We start from the raw sequence: 20,000 nt of genomic DNA, 5'->3' as shown, positions 1-20,000 counted from the left end.
CTCTCCCGCACACGGCGCCAGCGTCCCGCGCCGGGCGCCTGGCGCGCGGGCCCCACCCGACCGGAGCCGAGAGCACTTCGCCCGGGGCCACCACCGGCCTCGGTGGCCGGAGGCGACACCCGCACAGCGAGGCCCACTTCGGTCCCGGCCGGTGGGCGGCGCGGCCAGGCGTCTGCCCGGGCGGGGGAGCACCGGGGGCAGCGGGGAGCGCGGCGCGCGCCTCGACGGAGGGAGCACGGGCTCGCGGGAAGGCTCCCGGGGACGGCCTCGGGCGCGGACGGGCCACCAGGAAAACACACGCGGGATCCCACCGCCAACGACACGCGAGGGCGGTCCCACGACGCCTGGGACGCCGGCCGGCCTCAGCCACCCCTCGGCCTCCCGCGGGCCCGGCCCCACCGCCGGGGCCTACGTGAGGCGCCCCCGCCGCCGGGGGCCGCCCCGTCCACCCAGCCACCCGTCTGCCTGTCTGGTCTGCTCCGGGGCCCACGTCCCGAGGGAACGCGCCCGAGAGCGGCGGCGGCCCCCACCCATGCCCGCACGCCACCACCGGCTGCGGCTCGGGACGGGAGCGAGCGGAGAGCCAGCCGCTCGCGGCGGGGCGGAGCCCGGACAGGGCCGGGCCCTCTCCCCGCCCCAGCGCGCGACGGGAGAACCACGCGCACGCTCGCGCACACGCGCGGCCCCGCGCCCGACGACGGCCCGGCCGGGCGTGACCCTCCCCCGACTCGGAGGGGGGAGGCGCCGGCCGCGGTAGGCAAAGAGCAGCTCTGCCCACGCGCCACGGTGGTGGCGTCCGTGGCTACTACGCGCAAAGGAGGGGCGGCGGCTGGGGGGTCCGGTACCCCAAGGCACCCTCTCGGATCGCTAGAGAAGGCTTTCTCACCGAGGGCGTGTCGCCCCCGCCCATCGTCCGCCATCGGGCCCACCAAGGCGCTTACAGACACCATGGCCACGCAATGCAGGAGGGGTCTGCGGTAGAGGTAAGGCCTAGAGCAAGTCGGAGCGTCCGTGGTCAGGGCCGCGAGCCCGCGCTGCCCCGGGCTCGCCATCTATGGCCACACTGGGCTTAGCTAGGGATCTACAAGGCCCCTGTGCGGCTCCCAAGTCAGTGCCTCCCCTCAGGCCGAGAGACCAAGGGAGGCAGAGACTGGGACGGAGGTGCCGATCAAACAGCACCTCCCAACCAAAGAGCCAGCGCCACGCCGCTGGCTCGGCCCGCCACGGTCACTCCCACACCCGCGGGGAAACCCCAGCAAGGGGAACGCGCGGGCACGCGCCCGAGCCTGCCCGCCCCCACACGGCACGCCGTGGGGGGCGACGAGGCACCCGTCCCCCCCGAGGGGGACGAGGGGCACGCCTCCCTTACCGACTCGACCCCCCCCGCTCCTCAGACACACCAGCGCAGCGGTTACCTGAGGAGGCCGACGGGAACAGGGAACGACACCGCCACTCGGCCTCGGGCGCCTGAGGGACGACCTGGAACGCTCCAGGGGCACCGCCAACGGCCTGGGGAACGCGCTCACGCGCCCGGGAAGGCGCGCGGCGCGGCGGCAACACGGCCCGCCCCACCGCGGGGAGGGCCGCCCGCGAGACACAGCCAAGAGGCAACAGGCAGAGCATCCGCCGCGTCACGGAGACCCCGACACCGCCCACGCCACGAGGCACGGGGCGGGGGAGCGAGGTCGGGCCGGATTCCGCACCCCTGCCGCCTCCCACACGCCACTCGCAGCGGGGGAGAACGGGCGAGGGGACCCGCGGGCAGAGCGAGAAGAGCGGTCCCGTTCGCCATGAACGTCCGTCCCTCGTCTGGCACGGCTTAGGCCCGGCCCGGGAGAGCACAGCATCACCACATCGGTCGGCAGCATAACGCGAGGGACCCCCGAGCAAGGGAAGGCCGGCGAGGACAGCGAGCGGAGGAGCCTGCTTCAGCCTCACCGACCCCTCTCCTTCTCCAGCAAGCGCGGGCGACGACCCCAGGACGAGAACGCCTGACACGCACTGGCACGGAGCCGGTGGGATGGGGTAAGTCGCGACCGCACCCGGGTGCCGGCGGCAGGGAGTGCACGTGGTAGAGGACCCCGCGCCCCTAACCCCGCCGCCCTCGGGTACCAGAGACCGGAGGTGGCACCACGGTCGTGGGGGCGCCTGGAACGCACAAGAGCCGGCGCGCAGGCCCCAGCGGGCGGCTCAAGCGGCGGGGGTGGAAACGGGCGTCCTGTTCTCGGCCAGAGCCCGGAGCCCTCCCCGCACACGCATCCAGGCACCCGGAAGCTCTCGGGCGACTGTCACCCAAGCAGAGCGTGTCAGCACTTATCTGGCGGCACAAAACCACCCATTCGGGGGCAAGAATCGCCGCGCCCGGAGACGGGGCCCACCCACGGATCACCAGGGGAACCCCTGGATCACGGCCACGGCCACCAGACCCCAAGCACGACCCCATCGCCACCAGGCCCGGAGCTCCCGGGGCCATCTGGTCGACCCCAGAAGCGTGGCGGCAGGGGGAGCCGGGGACAGCCTCCCCGGGCCGCCCGCGCGGGCCGGGACCGGTCGGTCCCTCCCTCTGAGTCGCCGGGTCAGGACTTAGAAAAGAATTCCGCGGAGGCGCCTCCGGCGACCGGGCCCGGGGCGGGACCGTGGCTCCCGTCCCTCAGCCGGGGCTCCACCTACGCCTCGAGCCGGCCCCCTCCCGCCTCCGGACAAAGACGCGACCCGCGAAACTCGGAGAGAGAAGTCCGGTCCGACGGCCCGGACCCACCCCGGGCACGCGTCAGGGCCGGGGACGCCCTCCCCGGCCCGCCCTCGAGGGCTCCCGGGGCCGGTCCACGCTCTTCTCCAGGGCGGGACTTGGAAAAAAAAACTGCCACGGAGGAGGAGGCATCCGAGGACCGGGCCCGGTCCCCACCGCCAGAGCCGGTCGACTCGGAAGACCAGTGGGGAAAAGGCCAGCCCGGCGGCCGAGCCCGTCGCGCCCTCCACGGGCCTCCCCCGCAAGGCCCCGGCCGGTCGCCCACCTCCGGAGCGGGGCGCGGAAAGGGGATCGGCGACGCGGAAGGCCCGACCACCGGGCCGCCCTCGGGACGACGGCCGGGCACGGGACGAGCTCCCTCGCCCGTTCCCCCGCGGCGGCCCCCCACCCCCTCCCGGGGACGGAGGGGCACCGGCGGCTGCTGGTCGACCCGTCCGGGAGGCCCCACACCCCGGCCGGCACCGGGCGGCGCGGCGACAGCCACCTCCCTCAGTAGCCTGCACCTCCAATCTCCGGCGAGCGGGCGTCGCGCTCACGCCCCGGCGCCACCGGGCCAGATCCCGCCAGCGACGCCGGCCTCCCGGGACTCTGCCTCGGTCACCGCGGCCGAGTCCCGTCCCTTGGCCCGCGTCGCCGGAGCTCCGGAGGAAAGAGACGATATAAAAGCGGCCGCCAGGTGGCACCCGGCGACCGACGACCGCCTCAGCGGGACGGAGCCGGAGCGCGGGCCCGCCGGGGAGCACAGCCGGGCCGCCGGGCCGCCCGATCCCGTCCCGGAGCCCCCTCGGACCCAGCCTCCCGGCCCAGTGCGGCCCCGGGGCGTCCGCCCGCGGGCTCCCGGCCGCCAAGGCGCAGCCCCAGCCGCAGGAGGGGGACTCGGAAAAGGTTTCTCGGGCGATCACCGGGAAGGGGAAGGGGAGAGTTCCCCCCAGAGAGGCCAGGGGGCGGCCCGGGCCGGGCTGGGCCGGTGCGGCCGGGAGGCCGCCGCTTCCCGGAGCGGCTGGAGCGCCCCCGGGGTTCCCGGGAGGACTTAGAAAATCAGGGCGGGCGGGGACGGTCAAACCGAAACCAGGCACGTCATCCGAGAAGGACCGTGATGACGGGAGGAGGAAAGCTTTCCAGTCCAGAGGGCCTGTCGAAGGCAGGCGGAGAGTCTACCCGCTGAAACTGACGAAGATGGGCAAAAGAAGCTAGCTCAGGCGCCGACATTTAAGGAAATAAAAAAAAAAAAGCAAGAGGGCGTGGAGAAATGGGGAAAAATCAACACTGAGAAATCTACCCTCTGAAACCGACGAAGATGGGCAACAGGGGCTAGCTCAGGTGGCAATTTTTAAGGAAAAAAATAAAAGGAAGTGCGTGGAGACCTGGGGAAAAAGCAACACGGAGAAATCTACCCTCTAGAACTGAGAAAGAAGCGCAACAGAGGCTAGCTCAGGTGGCAATCTTTAAGCAAAAAAAATAAGATAAAAAAATACAATGGCGAGGAGACCCGGTGAAAAAGCAACCCTGAAAAAGGTACCCTCTGAAACTGAGGAAGCAGGGCAACAGTGCCTAGCTCAGGTGACAATCTTTAAGCAAAAGAAACACACAAGGGCGTGGGGAGCTGGCGAAAAGGCAACACTGAGAAATCCACCCTCTGAAACGGACGAAGATGGGCAACAGAGGCTAGCTCAGGTGGCAATCTTTAAGCAAAAGAAACACACAAGGGCGTGGAGACCTGGGGAAAAAGCAACACGGAGAAATCCACCCTCTGAAACTGAGGAAGATGGGCAAGAGAGGCTACCTCAGGTGGCAATCCTTAAGCAAAAACAAAGCACAAAGGCGTGGAGCCCTGGGGACAAAGCAACCCTGAAATATCTACCCTCTGAAACTGAGGAACATGGGCAAGAGAGGCTAGCTCAGGTGGCAATCGTTAAGCAAAAACAAAACACAAAGGCGTGGAGACCTGGGGAAAAAGCAACCCTGAAATATCTACCCTCTGAAACTGAGGAAGATGGGCAAGAGAGGCTGGCTTCAGGTGGCAATCTTTAAGCAAAAGAAACACACAAGGGCGTGGAGGCCTGGGGAAAAAGCAACACGGAGAAATCCACCCTCTGAAACTGAGGGACATGGGCAAAAGAAGCTAGCTCAGGTTGCAACCTTTAAGCAGAAAAAAAACACAAGGGCGTGCAGACCTGGCAAAAAAGCCACAGTGAGAAATCTACCCTCTGAAACCGACGAAGATGGACAACAGAGGCTAGCTCAGGTGGCAATTTTTAAGGAAAAATAAAAGGAAGTGCGTGGAGACCTGGGGAAAAAGCAACACGGAGAAATCTACCCTCTAGAACTGAGAAAGAAGCGCAACAGAGGCTAGCTCAGGTGGCAATCTTTAAGCAAAAAAAATAAAATAAAAAAATACAATGGCGAGGAGACCCGGTGAAAAAGCAACCCTGAAAAAGGTACCCTCTGAAACTGAGGAAGCAGGGCAACAGTGCCTAGCTCAGGTGACAATCTTTAAGCAAAAGAAACACACAAGGGCGTGGGGAGCTGGCGAAAAGGCAACACTGAGAAATCCACCCTCTGAAACGGACGAAGATGGGCAACAGAGGCTAGCTCAGGTGGCAATCGTTAAGCAAAAGAAACACACAAGGGCGTGGAGACCTGGGGAAAAAGCAACACGGAGAAATCCACCCTCTGAAACTGAGGAAGATGGGCAAGAGAGGCTACCTCAGGTGGCAATCCTTAAGCAAAAACAAAGCACAAAGGCGTGGAGCCCTGGGGACAAAGCAACCCTGAAATATCTACCCTCTGAAACTGAGGAACATGGGCAAGAGAGGCTAGCTCAGGTGGCAATCTTTAAGCAAAAGAAACACACAAGGGCGTGGAGACCTGGGGAAAAGGCAACACTGAGAAATCCACCCTCTGAAACGGACGAATATGGGCAACAGAGGCTAGCTCAGGTGGCAATCGTTAAGCAAAAACAAAACCCAAAGGCGTGGAGACCTGGGGAAAAAGCAACCCTGAAATATCTACCCTCTGAAACTGAGGAAGATGGGCAAGAGAGGCTGGCTTCAGGTGGCAATCGTTAAGCAAAAGAAACACACAAGGGCGTGGAGACCTGGGGAAAAAGCAACATTCAGAAATCCACCCTCTGAAACTGAGGAAGATGGGCAACAGAGGCTACCTCAGGTGGCAATCGTTAAGCCAAAGAAACACACAAGGGTGTGGAGACCTGGGGAAAAAGCAACACGGAGAAATCCACCCACTGAAACGGACGAAGATGGACAACAGAGGCTAGCTCAGGTGGCAATTTTTAAGGAAAAATAGAAGGAAGTGCGTGGAGACCTGGGGAAAAAGCAACACGGAGAAATCTACCCTCTAGAACTGAGAAAGAAGCGCAACAGAGGCTAGCTCAGGTGGCAATCTTTAAGCAAAAAAAATAAGATAAAAAAATACAATGGCGAGGAGACCCGGTCAAAAAGCAACCCTGAAAAAGGTACCCTCTGAAACTGAGGAAGCAGGGCAACAGTGCCTAGCTCAGGTGACAATCTTTAAGCAAAAGAAACACACAAGGGCGTGGGGAGCTGGCGAAAAGGCAACACTGAGAAATCCACCCTCTGAAACGGACGAAGATGGGCAACAGAGGCTACCTCAGGTGGCAATCGTTAAGCCAAAGAAACACACAAGGGTCTGGAGGCCTGGGGAAAAAGCAACACGGAGAAATCCACCCTCTGAAACTGAGGGACATGGGCAAAAGAAGCTAGCTCAGGTTGCAACCTTTAAGCAGAAAAAAAACACATGGGCGTGCAGACCTGGCAAAAAAGCAACAGTGAGAAATCTACCCTCTGAAACCGACGAAGATGGGCAACAGAGGCTAGCTCAGGTGGCAATTTTTAAGGAAAAATAAAAGGAAGTGCGTGGAGACCTGGGGAAAAAGCAACACGGAGAAATCTACCCTCTAGAACTGAGAAAGAAGCGCAACAGAGGCTAGCTCAGGTGGCAATCTTTAAGCAAAAAAAATAAGATAAAAAAATACAATGGCGAGGAGACCCGGTGAAAAAGCAACCCTGAAAAAGGTACCCTCTGAAACTGAGGAAGCAGGGCAACAGTGCCTAGCTCAGGTGACAATCTTTAAGCAAAAGAAACACACAAGGGCGTGGGGAGCTGGCGAAAAGGCAACACTGAGAAATCCACCCTCTGAAACGGACGAAGATGGGCAACAGAGGCTAGCTCAGGTGGCAATCTTTAAGCAAAAGAAACACACAAGGGCGTGGAGACCTGGGGAAAAAGCAACACGGAGAAATCCACCCTCTGAAACTGAGGAAGATGGGCAAGAGAGGCTACCTCAGGTGGCAATCCTTAAGCAAAAACAAAGCACAAAGGCGTGGAGCCCTGGGGACAAAGCAACCCTGAAATATCTACCCTCTGAAACTGAGGAACATGGGCAAGAGAGGCTAGCTCAGGTGGCACTCGTTAAGCAAAAACAAAACCCAAAGGCGTGGAGACCTGGGGAAAAAGCAACCCTGAAATATCTACCCTCTGAAACTGAGGAAGATGGGCAAGAGAGGCTGGCTTCAGGTGGCAATCGTTAAGCAAAAGAAACACACAAGGGCGTGGAGACCTGGGGAAAAAGCAACATTCAGAAATCCACCCTCTGAAACTGAGGAAGATGGGCAACAGAGGCTACCTCAGGTGGCAATCGTTAAGCCAAAGAAACACACAAGGGTCTGGAGACCTGGGGAAAAAGCAACACGGAGAAATCCACCCTCTGAAACTGAGGGACATGGGCAAAAGAAGCTAGCTCAGGTTGCAACCTTTAAGCAGAAAAAAAACACAAGGGCGTGCAGACCTGGCAAAAAAGCCACAGTGAGAAATCTACCCTCTGAAACCGACGAAGATGGACAACAGAGGCTAGCTCAGGTGGCAATTTTTAAGGAAAAATAAAAGGAAGTGCGTGGAGACCTGGGGAAAAAGCAACACGGAGAAATCTACCCTCTAGAACTGAGAAAGAAGCGCAACAGAGGCTAGCTCAGGTGGCAATCTTTAAGCAAAAAAAATAAGATAAAAAAATACAATGGCGAGGAGACCCGGTCAAAAAGCAACCCTGAAAAAGGTACCCTCTGAAACTGAGGAAGCAGGGCAACAGTGCCTAGCTCAGGTGACAATCTTTAAGCAAAAGAAACACACAAGGGCGTGGGGAGCTGGCGAAAAGGCAACACTGAGAAATCCACCCTCTGAAACGGACGAAGATGGGCAACAGAGGCTAGCTCAGGTGGCAATCGTTAAGCAAAAGAAACACACAAGGGCGTGGAGACCTGGGGAAAAAGCAACACGGAGAAATCCACCCTCTGAAACTGAGGAAGATGGGCAAGAGAGGCTACCTCAGGTGGCAATCCTTAAGCAAAAACAAAGCACAAAGGCGTGGAGCCCTGGGGACAAAGCAACCCTGAAATATCTACCCTCTGAAACTGAGGAACATGGGCAAGAGAGGCTAGCTCAGGTGGCAATCTTTAAGCAAAAGAAACACACAAGGGCGTGGAGACCTGGGGAAAAGGCAACACTGAGAAATCCACCCTCTGAAACGGACGAATATGGGCAACAGAGGCTAGCTCAGGTGGCAATCGTTAAGCAAAAACAAAACCCAAAGGCGTGGAGACCTGGGGAAAAAGCAACCCTGAAATATCTACCCTCTGAAACTGAGGAAGATGGGCAAGAGAGGCTGGCTTCAGGTGGCAATCGTTAAGCAAAAGAAACACACAAGGGCGTGGAGACCTGGGGAAAAAGCAACATTCAGAAATCCACCCTCTGAAACTGAGGAAGATGGGCAACAGAGGCTAGCTCAGGTGGCAATCGTTAAGCCAAAGAAACACACAAGGGTGTGGAGACCTGGGGAAAAAGCAACACGGAGAAATCCACCCTCTGAAACTGACGAACATGGGCAAAAGAAGCTAGCTCAGGTTGCAACCTTTAAGCAGAAAAAAAACACATGGGCGTGCAGACCTGGCAAAAAAGCAACAGTGAGAAATCTACCCTCTGAAACCGACGAAGATGGGCAACAGAGGCTAGCTCAGGTGGCAATCTTTAAGGAAAAATAAAAGGAAGTGCGTGGAGACCTGGGGAAAAAGCAACACGGAGAAATCTACCCTCTAGAACTGAGAAAGAAGCGCAACAGAGGCTAGCTCAGGTGGCAATCTTTAAGCAAAAAAAATAAGATAAAAAAATACAATGGCGAGGAGACCCGGTGAAAAAGCAACCCTGAAAAAGGTACCCTCTGAAACTGAGGAAGCAGGGCAACAGTGCCTAGCTCAGGTGACAATCTTTAAGCAAAAGAAACACACAAGGGCGTGGGGAGCTGGCGAAAAGGCAACACTGAGAAATCCACCCTCTGAAACGGACGAAGATGGGCAACAGTGGCTACCTCAGGTGGCAATCGTTAAGCCAAAGAAACACACAAGGGTGTGGAGACCTGGGGAAAAAGCAACACGGAGAAATCCACCCTCTGAAACTGAGGAACATGGGCAAAAGAAGCTAGCTCAGGTTGCAGCCTTCAAGCAGAAAAAAAAAAGACGCCAGGGCGTGGAGAGCTGGCGAAAAAGCAACACTGAGAAATCTACCCTCTGAAACCGAAGAAGATGGGCAACAGAGGCTAGCTCAGGTGGCAATCTTTAAGCAAAAAAAAAAAAAATAAAAAAATACAATGGCGAGGAGACCCGGTCAAAAAGCAACCCTGAAAAAGGTACCCTCTGAAACTGAGGAAGCAGCGCAACAGTGCCTAGCTCAGGTGACAATCTTTAAGCAAAAAAAAAAAACAAAAAACAAAAAACAAAAAACAAAACCCACAATGGAGTGGAGACCCGGGGGAAATCAACACTGAAAAATACAAAACGAATGGAAGACCAATAGACAGAGCAGGCACTTTCACCTGGGGTGGAGGAGGTACGCATGGATGACCGATAAGCGCATGAAAAGATGTGAGCTGTTCCCTGGAAAAGCAAGTGAGAAAATTAGAGGGAGACATTGTGGGGACACATGGGTGAGACTGCCTTCTTCCAAATACCGGAACAGGATCAAACTGCTAGTCAGGTCGCGGAGAAGCCAAGTCAGTCACTCACGCCTCACTGGTGGTGAAGGGAAACGGTATGGCCTCTGTGAAAAAGGGCGTGGCGGGTTCCAAAACTGACACGCCGCGGAAACAACCACCGAAAGTGGCAACCTACATAAGCCTTTGGTGTATCTTGCCTCCTAAGAGCGTCTGTATGTAGCTGGAGCCTTGGGTCGTTAAGGCTTCCACAGTGATCTGTGGTGGGTGGGTGGGGGGGGGGGGCCTTGGGCCTTGGGGGTCTCCGCTGGACCTCCAGGAAGTCAGCTTTTGTGGAGTCCCGTGAGTCCTTCCAGGGAGGGAGGCATCCAACCCGAGGGTGGTCTGGAGGGCACCACTCCCACCACTCCCGGGGGCTGGGGCGGGGGGCGGGGTGGGGGCTGCGGCCACGTTCCTGTTCATTCACACAGAATCCGGGGCATGAATGTTCTTAGCAGCTCTGTTCCACACAGCCCCACACTGGAAACCACACAGACGTCCTGCGAGTCCCATCCCTTGCTCATGTCGCCGGGGCTCCGGAGGAGGGCCACTCTGTAAAAGCGGCCGCCAGATGGCGCCCAACGACCGGCGCGGAGGGGTCAGCGGGAGGGAACCGGGTCACCAGCCAGCGAGAGTGCACAGCCTGAGCCCACCGCCGGGTCAGGTCTCTCTCTGTCTCTGTCTCTGTCTCTGTCTCTGTCTCTCTCTGTCTCTGTCTCTGTCTCTGTCTCTCTCTGTCTCTCTCTCTCTCTCTTTCTCTCTGGGCCCGCTTGGGGCGGCCGGGAGGTCACCACGTGAGGCCCCAGGGTGTCCACCTCGGAGCTCCCAGGCAGCACAGGGCAACCCTGGGCGCAGAAGGAGGTGTTGGAAAATCGGCGGGGAGGGGGGTGGGGTGGGTGGGCTTGCCAGGAAGGGGACAGACTCCCCACGTGACTTCTGGGCCGGGCCGGGCGCGGGGCTGCCGGCTGGCTGACGCGGACAGAGGTGGAAAAGTCCCCGGAGATGCCACGGGGCAGGCCGGGGCTGCCGGCCCCCGCTTCCCGGAGCGGCCCGAGCACTTCCCGGGCTCCCGGGAGGACTTAGAAAATCACGGCGGGGTGGGGGGTGGGGGTCGCTGTCAAACCGAAACCATGCACGTCATCAGAGAAGGACCGTGACGACGGAGGAATTGTCCGCAGTCTGTCAGGAATTGTGTGCAGCCTGTCACTTCCGGCCCAGAGGGTCTCTCTAAGGCAGACGGACAGACAGAGCCCACAAGTCGTAGAGGAAAGGACCGAGCCGCTTGGCCGCGGAAAAGTTTACAACACAAAACAGGTCTCCCTCCGCACGGGGCCACAGCAAAGCCCAAAGACGACACACGGGGGGGAGCATGGGTGCAGATGCACGTGTGGTGATAAGAATATGGATTTCAGCAGGGCTTCCCGTCCTCATCAACAAGCAGAAGCACCCAAATGGTGGGGGTTGGGGGGCAGAGACCTCACAGCCATTCCCTCCACAAATCGAGTTCCCCGGGACATCCTCACAGCGCCGTGCTGTGAGTGTGTGTGGGTGTTTAAAATGGAGTAAATGTGGACGTGGAACTGCTCCGTGAAACCAAAATAACAACAGTCGTAGATCTTCTTTGGTCATTTAGAAAATTCTTTTTTTTTTTTTTTTCCCCAGCGGTGCACGTATTTCCCTTCCAAAAAAGAAGAACGGGAAAGGAGATGTTAAAGGCAAGCAGAGAGAGGAAAACTGTTGCAAAACAAAAGCTGAGCTCCCGTCCGAGGGAGGCCTCCTCCATTGGAGGCCTAGGAAATCATTCTGACAAAATGGAGGATCTCTGTCTTTGGTGTCGATTCCCTCAGAGGTCAAGAGAAACCTTTTCCAATGTCTTTATCAGGAGGAGACTAGAAGTTAGAGAAAAGTATCCTTTCGGGAGTGAGAAAAACAAATTCTGATTTTGCATCAGCTTCCCTCCGATCTTGAAACTCATTGACTTGATTCCATTCTGTCGACGGAAATAATCCGGAACCAATCTATCCGTGAAAATCGGGGTGCGTTTATTCTGAGCTAAAATGTGAGGACTGTGGCCCGGGGCCTTTCTTCCCGAAGGAAGAGAGGGTGCCCGGGAAGTGGGGTGTACAGAGTGCTTCTAGACCCCCAGAGAGGACGTTTCACATAGGATCGAAAGGTCCCTTGGATGATAGTCGCGAGACTGCTCTGTCGGCACAGCGATCGACAGACACTGCTGGGTGGCAGGTCGGTTGTCTGGGCCTGGGTGGTCACAGGGGAGCCGGATGGTCAAAGGTGAGCGCAACCATCCGCTCCTAGCCTAAGGAAAGATGCCTCTCCTTAAGGAAAGGCCCGAGCACGGGGAAGCTGCTCCTTTCCCTTAAGGGCATTGGTTCTTGCCGTAGGAAATGTGTAAAGCGGATCTACGATGCGATGCGTGCTCGACGGCCACGTCAGGCCCTTTTCGAAAAACACTGTCAGGCCGAATTAGGCCGACACCCAATGGCTTCCTCATAGACTCCCATAGATCCTATCGCTCGCCATTTCTATCTGTCCACTCGTTCCAATTTTAGGCCACTTGACCACGAACAGGCCTTTTTCTCAGATTATTTTCCCCGTGAAACTTTGATCACCTTTTCACAGACAAAACGATCTTTACTTTTTAGGCCCTCTTGCCTGAAGGCAGCCATCTCACTTTCCTTGAACACAAAGATGTTTCCCATATTCACTTTTAGTGGCTTTTTGTTTTGTTTTGTTTTGTTTTGAGGACGATGAGCCCTGAGCTAACTGCTGCCAATCCTCCTCTTTTTGCCGAGGAAGGCTGGCCCTGAGCTCACCTCCGTGCCCATCTTCCTCTATTTCATATGTGGGACGCCTACCACCACGTGGCTCGCCCAGCGGTGCCACGTCCACCCCCGGGATCCGAACTGGCGAACCCCGGGCCGGCGAAGCGGAACAGGCACACTTAACCAGCGCGCCACCGGGCCGGCCTAGTGGCTTTCATCGCATTTGTTAAGTAGATTTTTTAACCCTCACGAACCTTAATTTTGGTGAAAACTAAGAAGCCAGCAATTAGGAACTGTCCTTCCCATGAGCATTCCGTCGCTTGGCCAATTTCTAAACACTTGGCCACTTTTAGAAACATGGGATTTCATAGGTTTATCTTTTCCTTCGCTTTATTTGATTTCATCTCACTTTAGTTTTTGGGTGAGGAAGATCGGCCCTCACAGAGCTAACGCCTGTTGCCAATCTTCCGTTTTTGTTTTCTTTTCCCCCCCTCCCGATTTTTCTCCCCCAATCCCCCCCATGACATAGTTGTCTATCTTAGTTGAGGGCCCTTCCAGTTGTGGCATGTGGGACGCCGCCTCCACACGGCCCGACGAGCGGTGCCGTGTCCGTGCCGTGCCCGGGATCTGAACCGGCAAAACCCTGGGCCGCCGAAGGGGAGCTTGTGAACTTAACCACTCGGCCACGGGGCCGCCCCCGTCCGTGGACTTTTTTATCACCTGATTTCACCTCGCAAAACTTCAAAGCTTCAAGTTATCAGAGAGGTTTGGGAAGTTGTTTTTATTAATTTAATTAATTTATTTTTCGAGGAAGACGAGCCCCGAGCTGACACCTGCTGCCAATTCTCCTCTTTTTGCCCCGGGAGAGTGGTCCCGAGCTAACATCCGTGCCCATCCCCCTCCCCTTGATAGGCGGGACGCTGACCACAGCGTGGCTCGCCAAGCGGCGCCACGTCCGCACCCTGGATCCGAACCTGCGAACCCCTGGCTGACAAAACGGAACGTGCGAACTTAACCGCTGTGCCGCCGGGCTGGCCCTTCGGGAAGTTATTTTCAGGACACGGGCCATAAACTAGAATCACCGCTACAGGTTTATCGGAGCGACATCAGCGTTCGTGGTGGATTGAGTCGTCCCCTCTGTCTCTCCCCTCCAGGGCACAACCAAAGGGACGTCTATCGACCCACCCACCAAGGATTCCCCCCCCCCCCCCCCGCACGGCACAGCAGGATGCCTGAGAGATCCACGCAGCCCTACAGCGGCAAGTCACATTCGCACAGTCAAAATTCAATGGCAGAGACAAAACGTTAAGGTCAGTGAGAGGGAAGAGAATAACCGGCCCAGGAGCAACGGTGTGAAGAACACGGAGAAGACGGGTCCTAGACGCCGGGGTCCCCGGAGCAGCGATTTCATCAGAGGCCCGCAAACGTCCACGATCTCCACACCACGTTTATGGCCGACTGCGTGCGTGGGTCCTTTGGAATCGACCAGGCTACCGTCCGGGCCACTTTGGGACATCGTGTCCAGCTGCCCCGAGCGGTGGAGCTGTCGTTCAAGTGTAAGATGGGGCCCGTCCGGGGAGAGAATGGGGACGGGGAAAGGGAGGCCGCGGGAAGTCACAGAGTCTGAGGTGTTCGGGGGAGACTGACTCTTCTGAAGTGGAGGTGGTAGAAGGAGAGCAGCAGGATTTTTGGATTTTTGTTCCCTCTGTTAGGTATCTGGGTCCGGAGGAGAGTGGGGCGGGGGGGGGGGGGCGGGTGGTGGTGGTGGTGGTGGGTGTGAGGCTGAGGCGGGGCTGGTGTTTCCTTTCCGAGTCAGGTGGAAGAGCTCCTCCAGTGGAGGTTTTTAGACAAGGGGTCTGGTCTGGCAGGATGGGAGGTTGCGGGTTGAGCCACAGGGGAATCTGTCGTAGCTCAGACTCGGGCCTTTGAAGAAATAGACAGAGAGAGGAGTTTTGCTCTGTCTGTCACCGCAGCCGGCACCTCAGGAGCAACAACAGGAGGCTTCCCGAATGAGTGAAGGGGCAGGAGCCAGCGTGCCCCGTGCCTCTCTCAGCCCTGCGCCGGCAGGGAAGGAAGCAGGCAGGCAGGCCTCAGGGCTACTCCCGTCCTACTGCCCGGTGGTCCCTGTCCCGGCCCCGCCCCCACTCTCCCCCTGACCCTCACCGCTCCCCAGCCCTCTTCTCAGCCAGAGAGGCGATGGGGGGGGGGCGGTGCGGTCCCAGAACAAGTTTCCTCTCATCCGCCATCATCTTGCCACCCTGACGACTTGGCCTGAGATCCGGCCTAGGCTGTACCCGTGTGTGGTTTTCCTGTGGACAAGGGGGCCGGTTCACCATTTCGGAAGAAACCCCTAGCCTTCCACTGCCGAGTCGCCAGCCTGGGAGGGGGGAGGGGGGAGGGGGGAGGGGAGGTCAGGCCCATTCATTCCGATGGGCCTGGCGTCAGGGCTTCATTCAAGTGCAGGAAGCTCTCTCCCATGGCCTCGGGCTTTTTTCCATTGAACGGCTTTCTTCAATTCCCCCACCCTTAGGCCGCAGTCCACCAAGGGCCGGGAGGCAGGGAGGGGAGATGTTGGGGCAGGGTGGCTGTCTGAGAAACTCGCCTCATCTGGGGCAGAAAGAGTGCCCCCCTCCTTTCTCTAACCCTACTAGACTGCTTGAGGATCACGGACGGTTTGGCTCATCGATGAGCCCTGCGTTATGGGCCCGGCAAGCAAACTCCTAACGGGCAACCCGCCGCTCTAGGCGTGTGTGGGTTTTTTGATCTTTCACCTTCAAGTTCGCACGACATCGGTCCGTGTCCCCCGCCCCGGCTTCCCATGGGAAATCCTCCGTCTCTTTCCACAGACTCACTGGCGACTTCACACAGTGCCTGCCTCCTCCTCCTTAGGAAGGAAGGAAGGAAGGAAGGAAGGAAGGAAGGAAGGAAGGAAGGAAGGAAGGAAGGGAGGGGCTGACCCCGTGGCCGAGCGGTTGAGTTTGCACGCTCCGCTTCAGCGGCCCGGGGCTTGGAAGGTTCGGATCCTGGGCTCGGACACGGCACCGCTCATCAAACCACGCTGAGGTGGCGTCCCACACGGCAGAACCAGAGGGACCCTCAAAGAGAATATAGAACTAGGTACTGGGGTGCTCTGGGGAGAAGAAGAAGAAGGAGGAGGAATAAAAAGAAAAGAAAAGATTGGCAATGAGCTCGGGTGCCAGTCTTTAAAAAAAAAAAAAAAAAGAGGAAGAAAGATGGACAAACAGGAACGAATCCCACTGACGGCACCTCCAAATGGTGGGGGGCAGGGGGGTGGGGGGGGTGGGGAGTGGCATCATCGGGCCAAGGGTGACTCTAAGCGTGATCCCGCGGTTGTGTTATTTGACATTTTATCGAATCGATTTATTATTTTATTTTTGAGGAAGATGAGCCCTGAGCGAACATCTGCCACCAATCCTCCTCTGTCGGCCGAGGAAGACTGGCCCTGAGCTGACATCCGTGCCCATCCCCCTCTACTTTCCAGGTGGGACGCCTGCCACAGCGTGGCTCGCCAAGCGGTGCCGGGTCCTGCGCCCGGGATCCGGACCGGCGAACCCGGGGCCGGCGGAGCAGAACGTGCGAACTTCACCGCCGCGCCACCGGGCCGGCCCCCGGAGTTGTTTTGAAAATCCAGTAAGGGGCTGGCCCCGTGGCCGAGTGGTTAAGTTCGCGCGCTCCGCTGCAGGCAGCCCAGTGTTTCATCGGTTCGTTCGGATCCCGGGCGCGGACACGGCACTGCTCATCAAACCACGCTGAGGCGGCGTCCCACATACCACCGCTAGAAGGACCCACCGCGAAGAACACACAACTACGTACCGGGGGGCTTTGGGGAGAAAAAGGAAAGACAAAAAATAAAATCTTCCAAACTCCAATAAAACTTTGAGTGAAGACGACGAGGAGGATGCGAAACGTATCTCACGCCTCCGAGCCGAGCCGTCCGTTTAGGTTTAGGAAGGGGGACGAGGACCCTTTGTAAGCGACATCCCTTTTTAAGCACCATTCTAAACCACAGAACAGAACTCCCTCTCCTCGACCCGGAGCGAGGAGGTTCCTGGGTGTGTCAGAGAGGGTCACGTCCTCTGCAGCACGAACGAACCGCCAGGGTTCGGCCACGGGAAAGAATTTCTTCCTCTCCAGGGGGACTAAAAGTCACCGACGGCAGCGGGCGTAGGTGCTATCCTTCCCGTCCAGGAAAGGCAGGGAGAACTTCAGCCGTGAAGAGAAGGAGGTCTTCCTCACTCCCCGTTTTGGGAGGGCCCCTTTGGCAGGGGAGTTTTGTCTCCTGATTTCAAGTCAGGAAGAAAAGGGAGAGAGAGAGAGAGAGAGAGAGAGAGAGAGAGTGTGTGTCCTTCTCGTGCCAGGTCGGTCTGAGGGGGACCTCCTCTGGTTTCCTCCCTTCCCAGGGAACGCCGTTCGCTCCTTCTTCTAGAAAAAGCTCCCAAAGCACCACCGCCCAGGATGGTCGACCTACGCCCATTGTCCCTCCTTTCCCAATCATTTCTACCGCGACAGAGGGACAGAGGCCCCTGCCCCATCCCCATCCCCACCCCCACCCCCATCGCCTGCCTCCTTGATGGCCAAAGGAGCTGCCTCTGAGAATGGAACGGGGCTTGGAAACCTTCTAGAGGGGTGACTCTCACCTGCCTGCCTGCTGGGAAAAGCACCACGCTGTCCATCGGACTGCTCTTTTGGGCAAACGTAGGCGTGCCACATAGCGATCGACAGCTATGGCGGGGGGGGGGGGCGGGGTGGCGTGGTGGTGCCCAGGATCCACGACACGTGACGGCTGCGGAGCACGACAGCCCTAAGACCTTGAGGGAGACGGGGTGGCGCGTGAATCCTTTCGGAACGAGAACGACAGGAAACGCTGACGGGGACGTGTTCTCCTCTCGAGAACACACCAACGCCTCGCACGGTGTCTGACCCGGGGTGCCTCTGACTTTTGTCATCAGAGACGATCCTCTCGACCGCCCCTCACGCTTTGGGGAAAAGGGGAGAGGGACTCGGTAGCACGGGAAAAGCCATCCATCCGCCCTTCCTTTCCGTCTTCACGGCTCCTTCTCGTGGAAAACGAGGAAGCCATCCGGAGGAACGGAACACTGACCCGGGCCAAAGCGTGGCCCAGCCTGAGCCTCCAAAACCTTCTGCTAAGTGAGAGGTGCCAGACATCCAAGGCGACCTACGTTGCGATTCCACACAGAGGAGAGAGCTAGAACGGTCCAACCCTAGAGGGCGACAGCAGATGGCGGCGGCGGCGGCGGCGGCAGCGGTGGTGGTGATCGTGGTGGGGCAGATCCGGGAGTGGGGCCGTTTTTTCTTTCGGGGGGAGGGGATGGAAACGGAAACCTTCTGGAAATAGATAGCCATGACGGATGCGCCACCTTGGGGAGAGAGACTCCCGAAGGCCACTGGCTTGTGCCCCGTGGAAAGGATGGATTCGGTGGGATGGGAATTCTACCTCCGTGTAGAGCGTGTGGTAAACCACGAGGTAGGTGGGTGGGTGGGTGGGTGGGTGGCCTCCCTGCCTCGCCTCCACCTAGACGTCCACACACAGAGACCGACGAGGGAGGGAGGGAGGGAGGGAGGGAGGGAGGGAGGGAGGGAGGGAGGGAGAGAGACAAGATGGACAGAGGCCGAGGCCGAGGCCGAGGCAGTGAGCGAGTAAGTGATCGACCCTGGCCATAGGGATTCCTCAGAGGGCGTCTCTTGGCTCCCCAAACGAAGAATGTGTGTGGAGATCGAGAAAGATCACCGACCTAGGAGAACCAGCAAGACTTCCTCACCCGCCAGAGAGCCGCTGGGCCCCTGCCGTCCCTGCCACCGCCACCCCTACCCCTCGCCTTTGGCAGCGACGCCAACGAAAGGCAGGCAGACGAGTGGGAGAGTCGTGTGGTGGTGTCCCCCAAGGAAGGTGGGTCCATGCCGACGAGCGGTCGTCGGCGTGTGGAAAAGCCAGAGGCGGGCTGACTAGAAGGAGGGCGTCCTGGAGGAAGGGGCCAGGGTGTGAGGGAGAGAGGCCTGTTCCTCTTCCCCTGTCGGTCCCAAGTCAGGGGCCCAAAGGAGGAAAGCTGTCCGTTCCTTTCCGACTCGGACGGTTCGGGCGGAACCGACCGATCCCCGCGGCGGCGCAGTCGGGGCTTTCTGGACCAGAACCCCTCTCTCTGTCGCCTTTCGACCACACGCACGCTTTAGAGGCCAAGGGAAAATGGATCGGGTCTCTCTGTCTCTCTCCCTAGAAAACAAGGGGCCGGGGGCCGAGCCCGTGGACGAACGGTCAAGTAGCGCCCCCCACCCCGGCCCCCGGCTTCGACGGCCCAGGTTTTCACCGGTTCGGATCCTGGGCGCAGCCCCAGACCCAGCATCGCCCTTCAAGCCACGCCGAGGCGGCGTCCCACATAGCAGAAACGCGAAAGACCTACCACTGGAACCTACAACTATGGACGGGACGGGACGGGACGGGGCGGGGCGGGGCGGGGCGGGGCGGGGGTGGGGGGGGCGGCTTTGGGGAGCAGGAAGAAAGAAAAAATAAAAGAAACACAAGGACGGTCATCGCGATAGTTCTTTCCACTTCCATCCATATGTTAACAGGACCCAAGTTTCCCGACCTCCATTTGGATGTATGTTAACTAAATGGAGAAGCTATTCAAAGGACTCCTCTAAAGAAGTCCACGTTCTTCTTTCTAAATGATAATGAAAATCATTGTCACCACCGCTCTTCCGACCCTCCATGTCCAGACGGCCTCCCGCCCCTCCCCTATCCCCAACTCCCGCCCCGCCCCGCGCCGACCCCCGACCCCGGCATTCTCCACGCCCACCTTTCCCTCTCCACTCCTACCCCCCCCCCGTCCCCCGCCGCCCGGGACACCGCACCCCGCGCCCCCCCCCCCCCAATCCAGGCCGGGCCACCTGGTCGACCTCCTCGAACACTATATAAGAGGATGCCGGGCAGCAGGTGGCGCCCGACAAGCGGCCTCCTCACCGGCCGGACGGATCAGCCTCGCGGGGGCGGGCGATGGGGAGGCGTTCGTCCAGGTCAGGTCAGGTCGGGGGAGGGAGGATGCCGCGCCGGCCGGCCTGGTGCGTGGCCTGGTCCCGATCCACCCCGCGTCTCGTTTCTCGGGCCGGGACGAGTACAGGCGGGGAGGCCGACTCGGTCACGGAAAGCGGCCTTGGGGAGGTTTTGGCGAACGTCCCTGTCCCGGGGCCGTCTGCCGACTAGGGGACGGAGTCCTCCTCCATGCTCCTTCTCGCCCCCAGTCGGGCGGGTTGTGGGTCGCGCGGTCGACTTGGCCATTTCCCCGGAGGCATCCTGCCTGCCGGGGCTCCCTCCCTCGGGCCGGTGCGAGCGGTCCTCGGGCGGCCCGGGAATTTGGGCCGCAGCGAACGAACGAACGAA

At 59.0% G+C, this 20,000-nt stretch overlaps 1 long non-coding RNA gene across 1 annotated transcript; it reads left to right on the top strand.

Annotated features, from left to right (window-relative positions):
- Positions 1-10,389: 10,389 nt before the first annotated feature.
- Positions 10,390-16,490, top strand: LOC139044508 (uncharacterized). Its single transcript, XR_011501465.1, has 4 exons — positions 10,390-10,470; positions 11,469-14,142; positions 15,433-15,703; positions 15,987-16,490. It is a non-coding gene; the product is annotated as an uncharacterized lncRNA (long non-coding RNA).
- The last annotated feature ends 3,510 nt before the right edge of the window (positions 16,491-20,000 follow it).

This window comes from Equus asinus, unplaced genomic scaffold (assembly GCF_041296235.1).
Source record: "Equus asinus isolate D_3611 breed Donkey unplaced genomic scaffold, EquAss-T2T_v2 contig_95, whole genome shotgun sequence".
NCBI lineage: Eukaryota > Metazoa > Chordata > Mammalia > Perissodactyla > Equidae > Equus > Equus asinus.
This window is presented reverse-complemented; position numbering and strand designations above follow the sequence as displayed.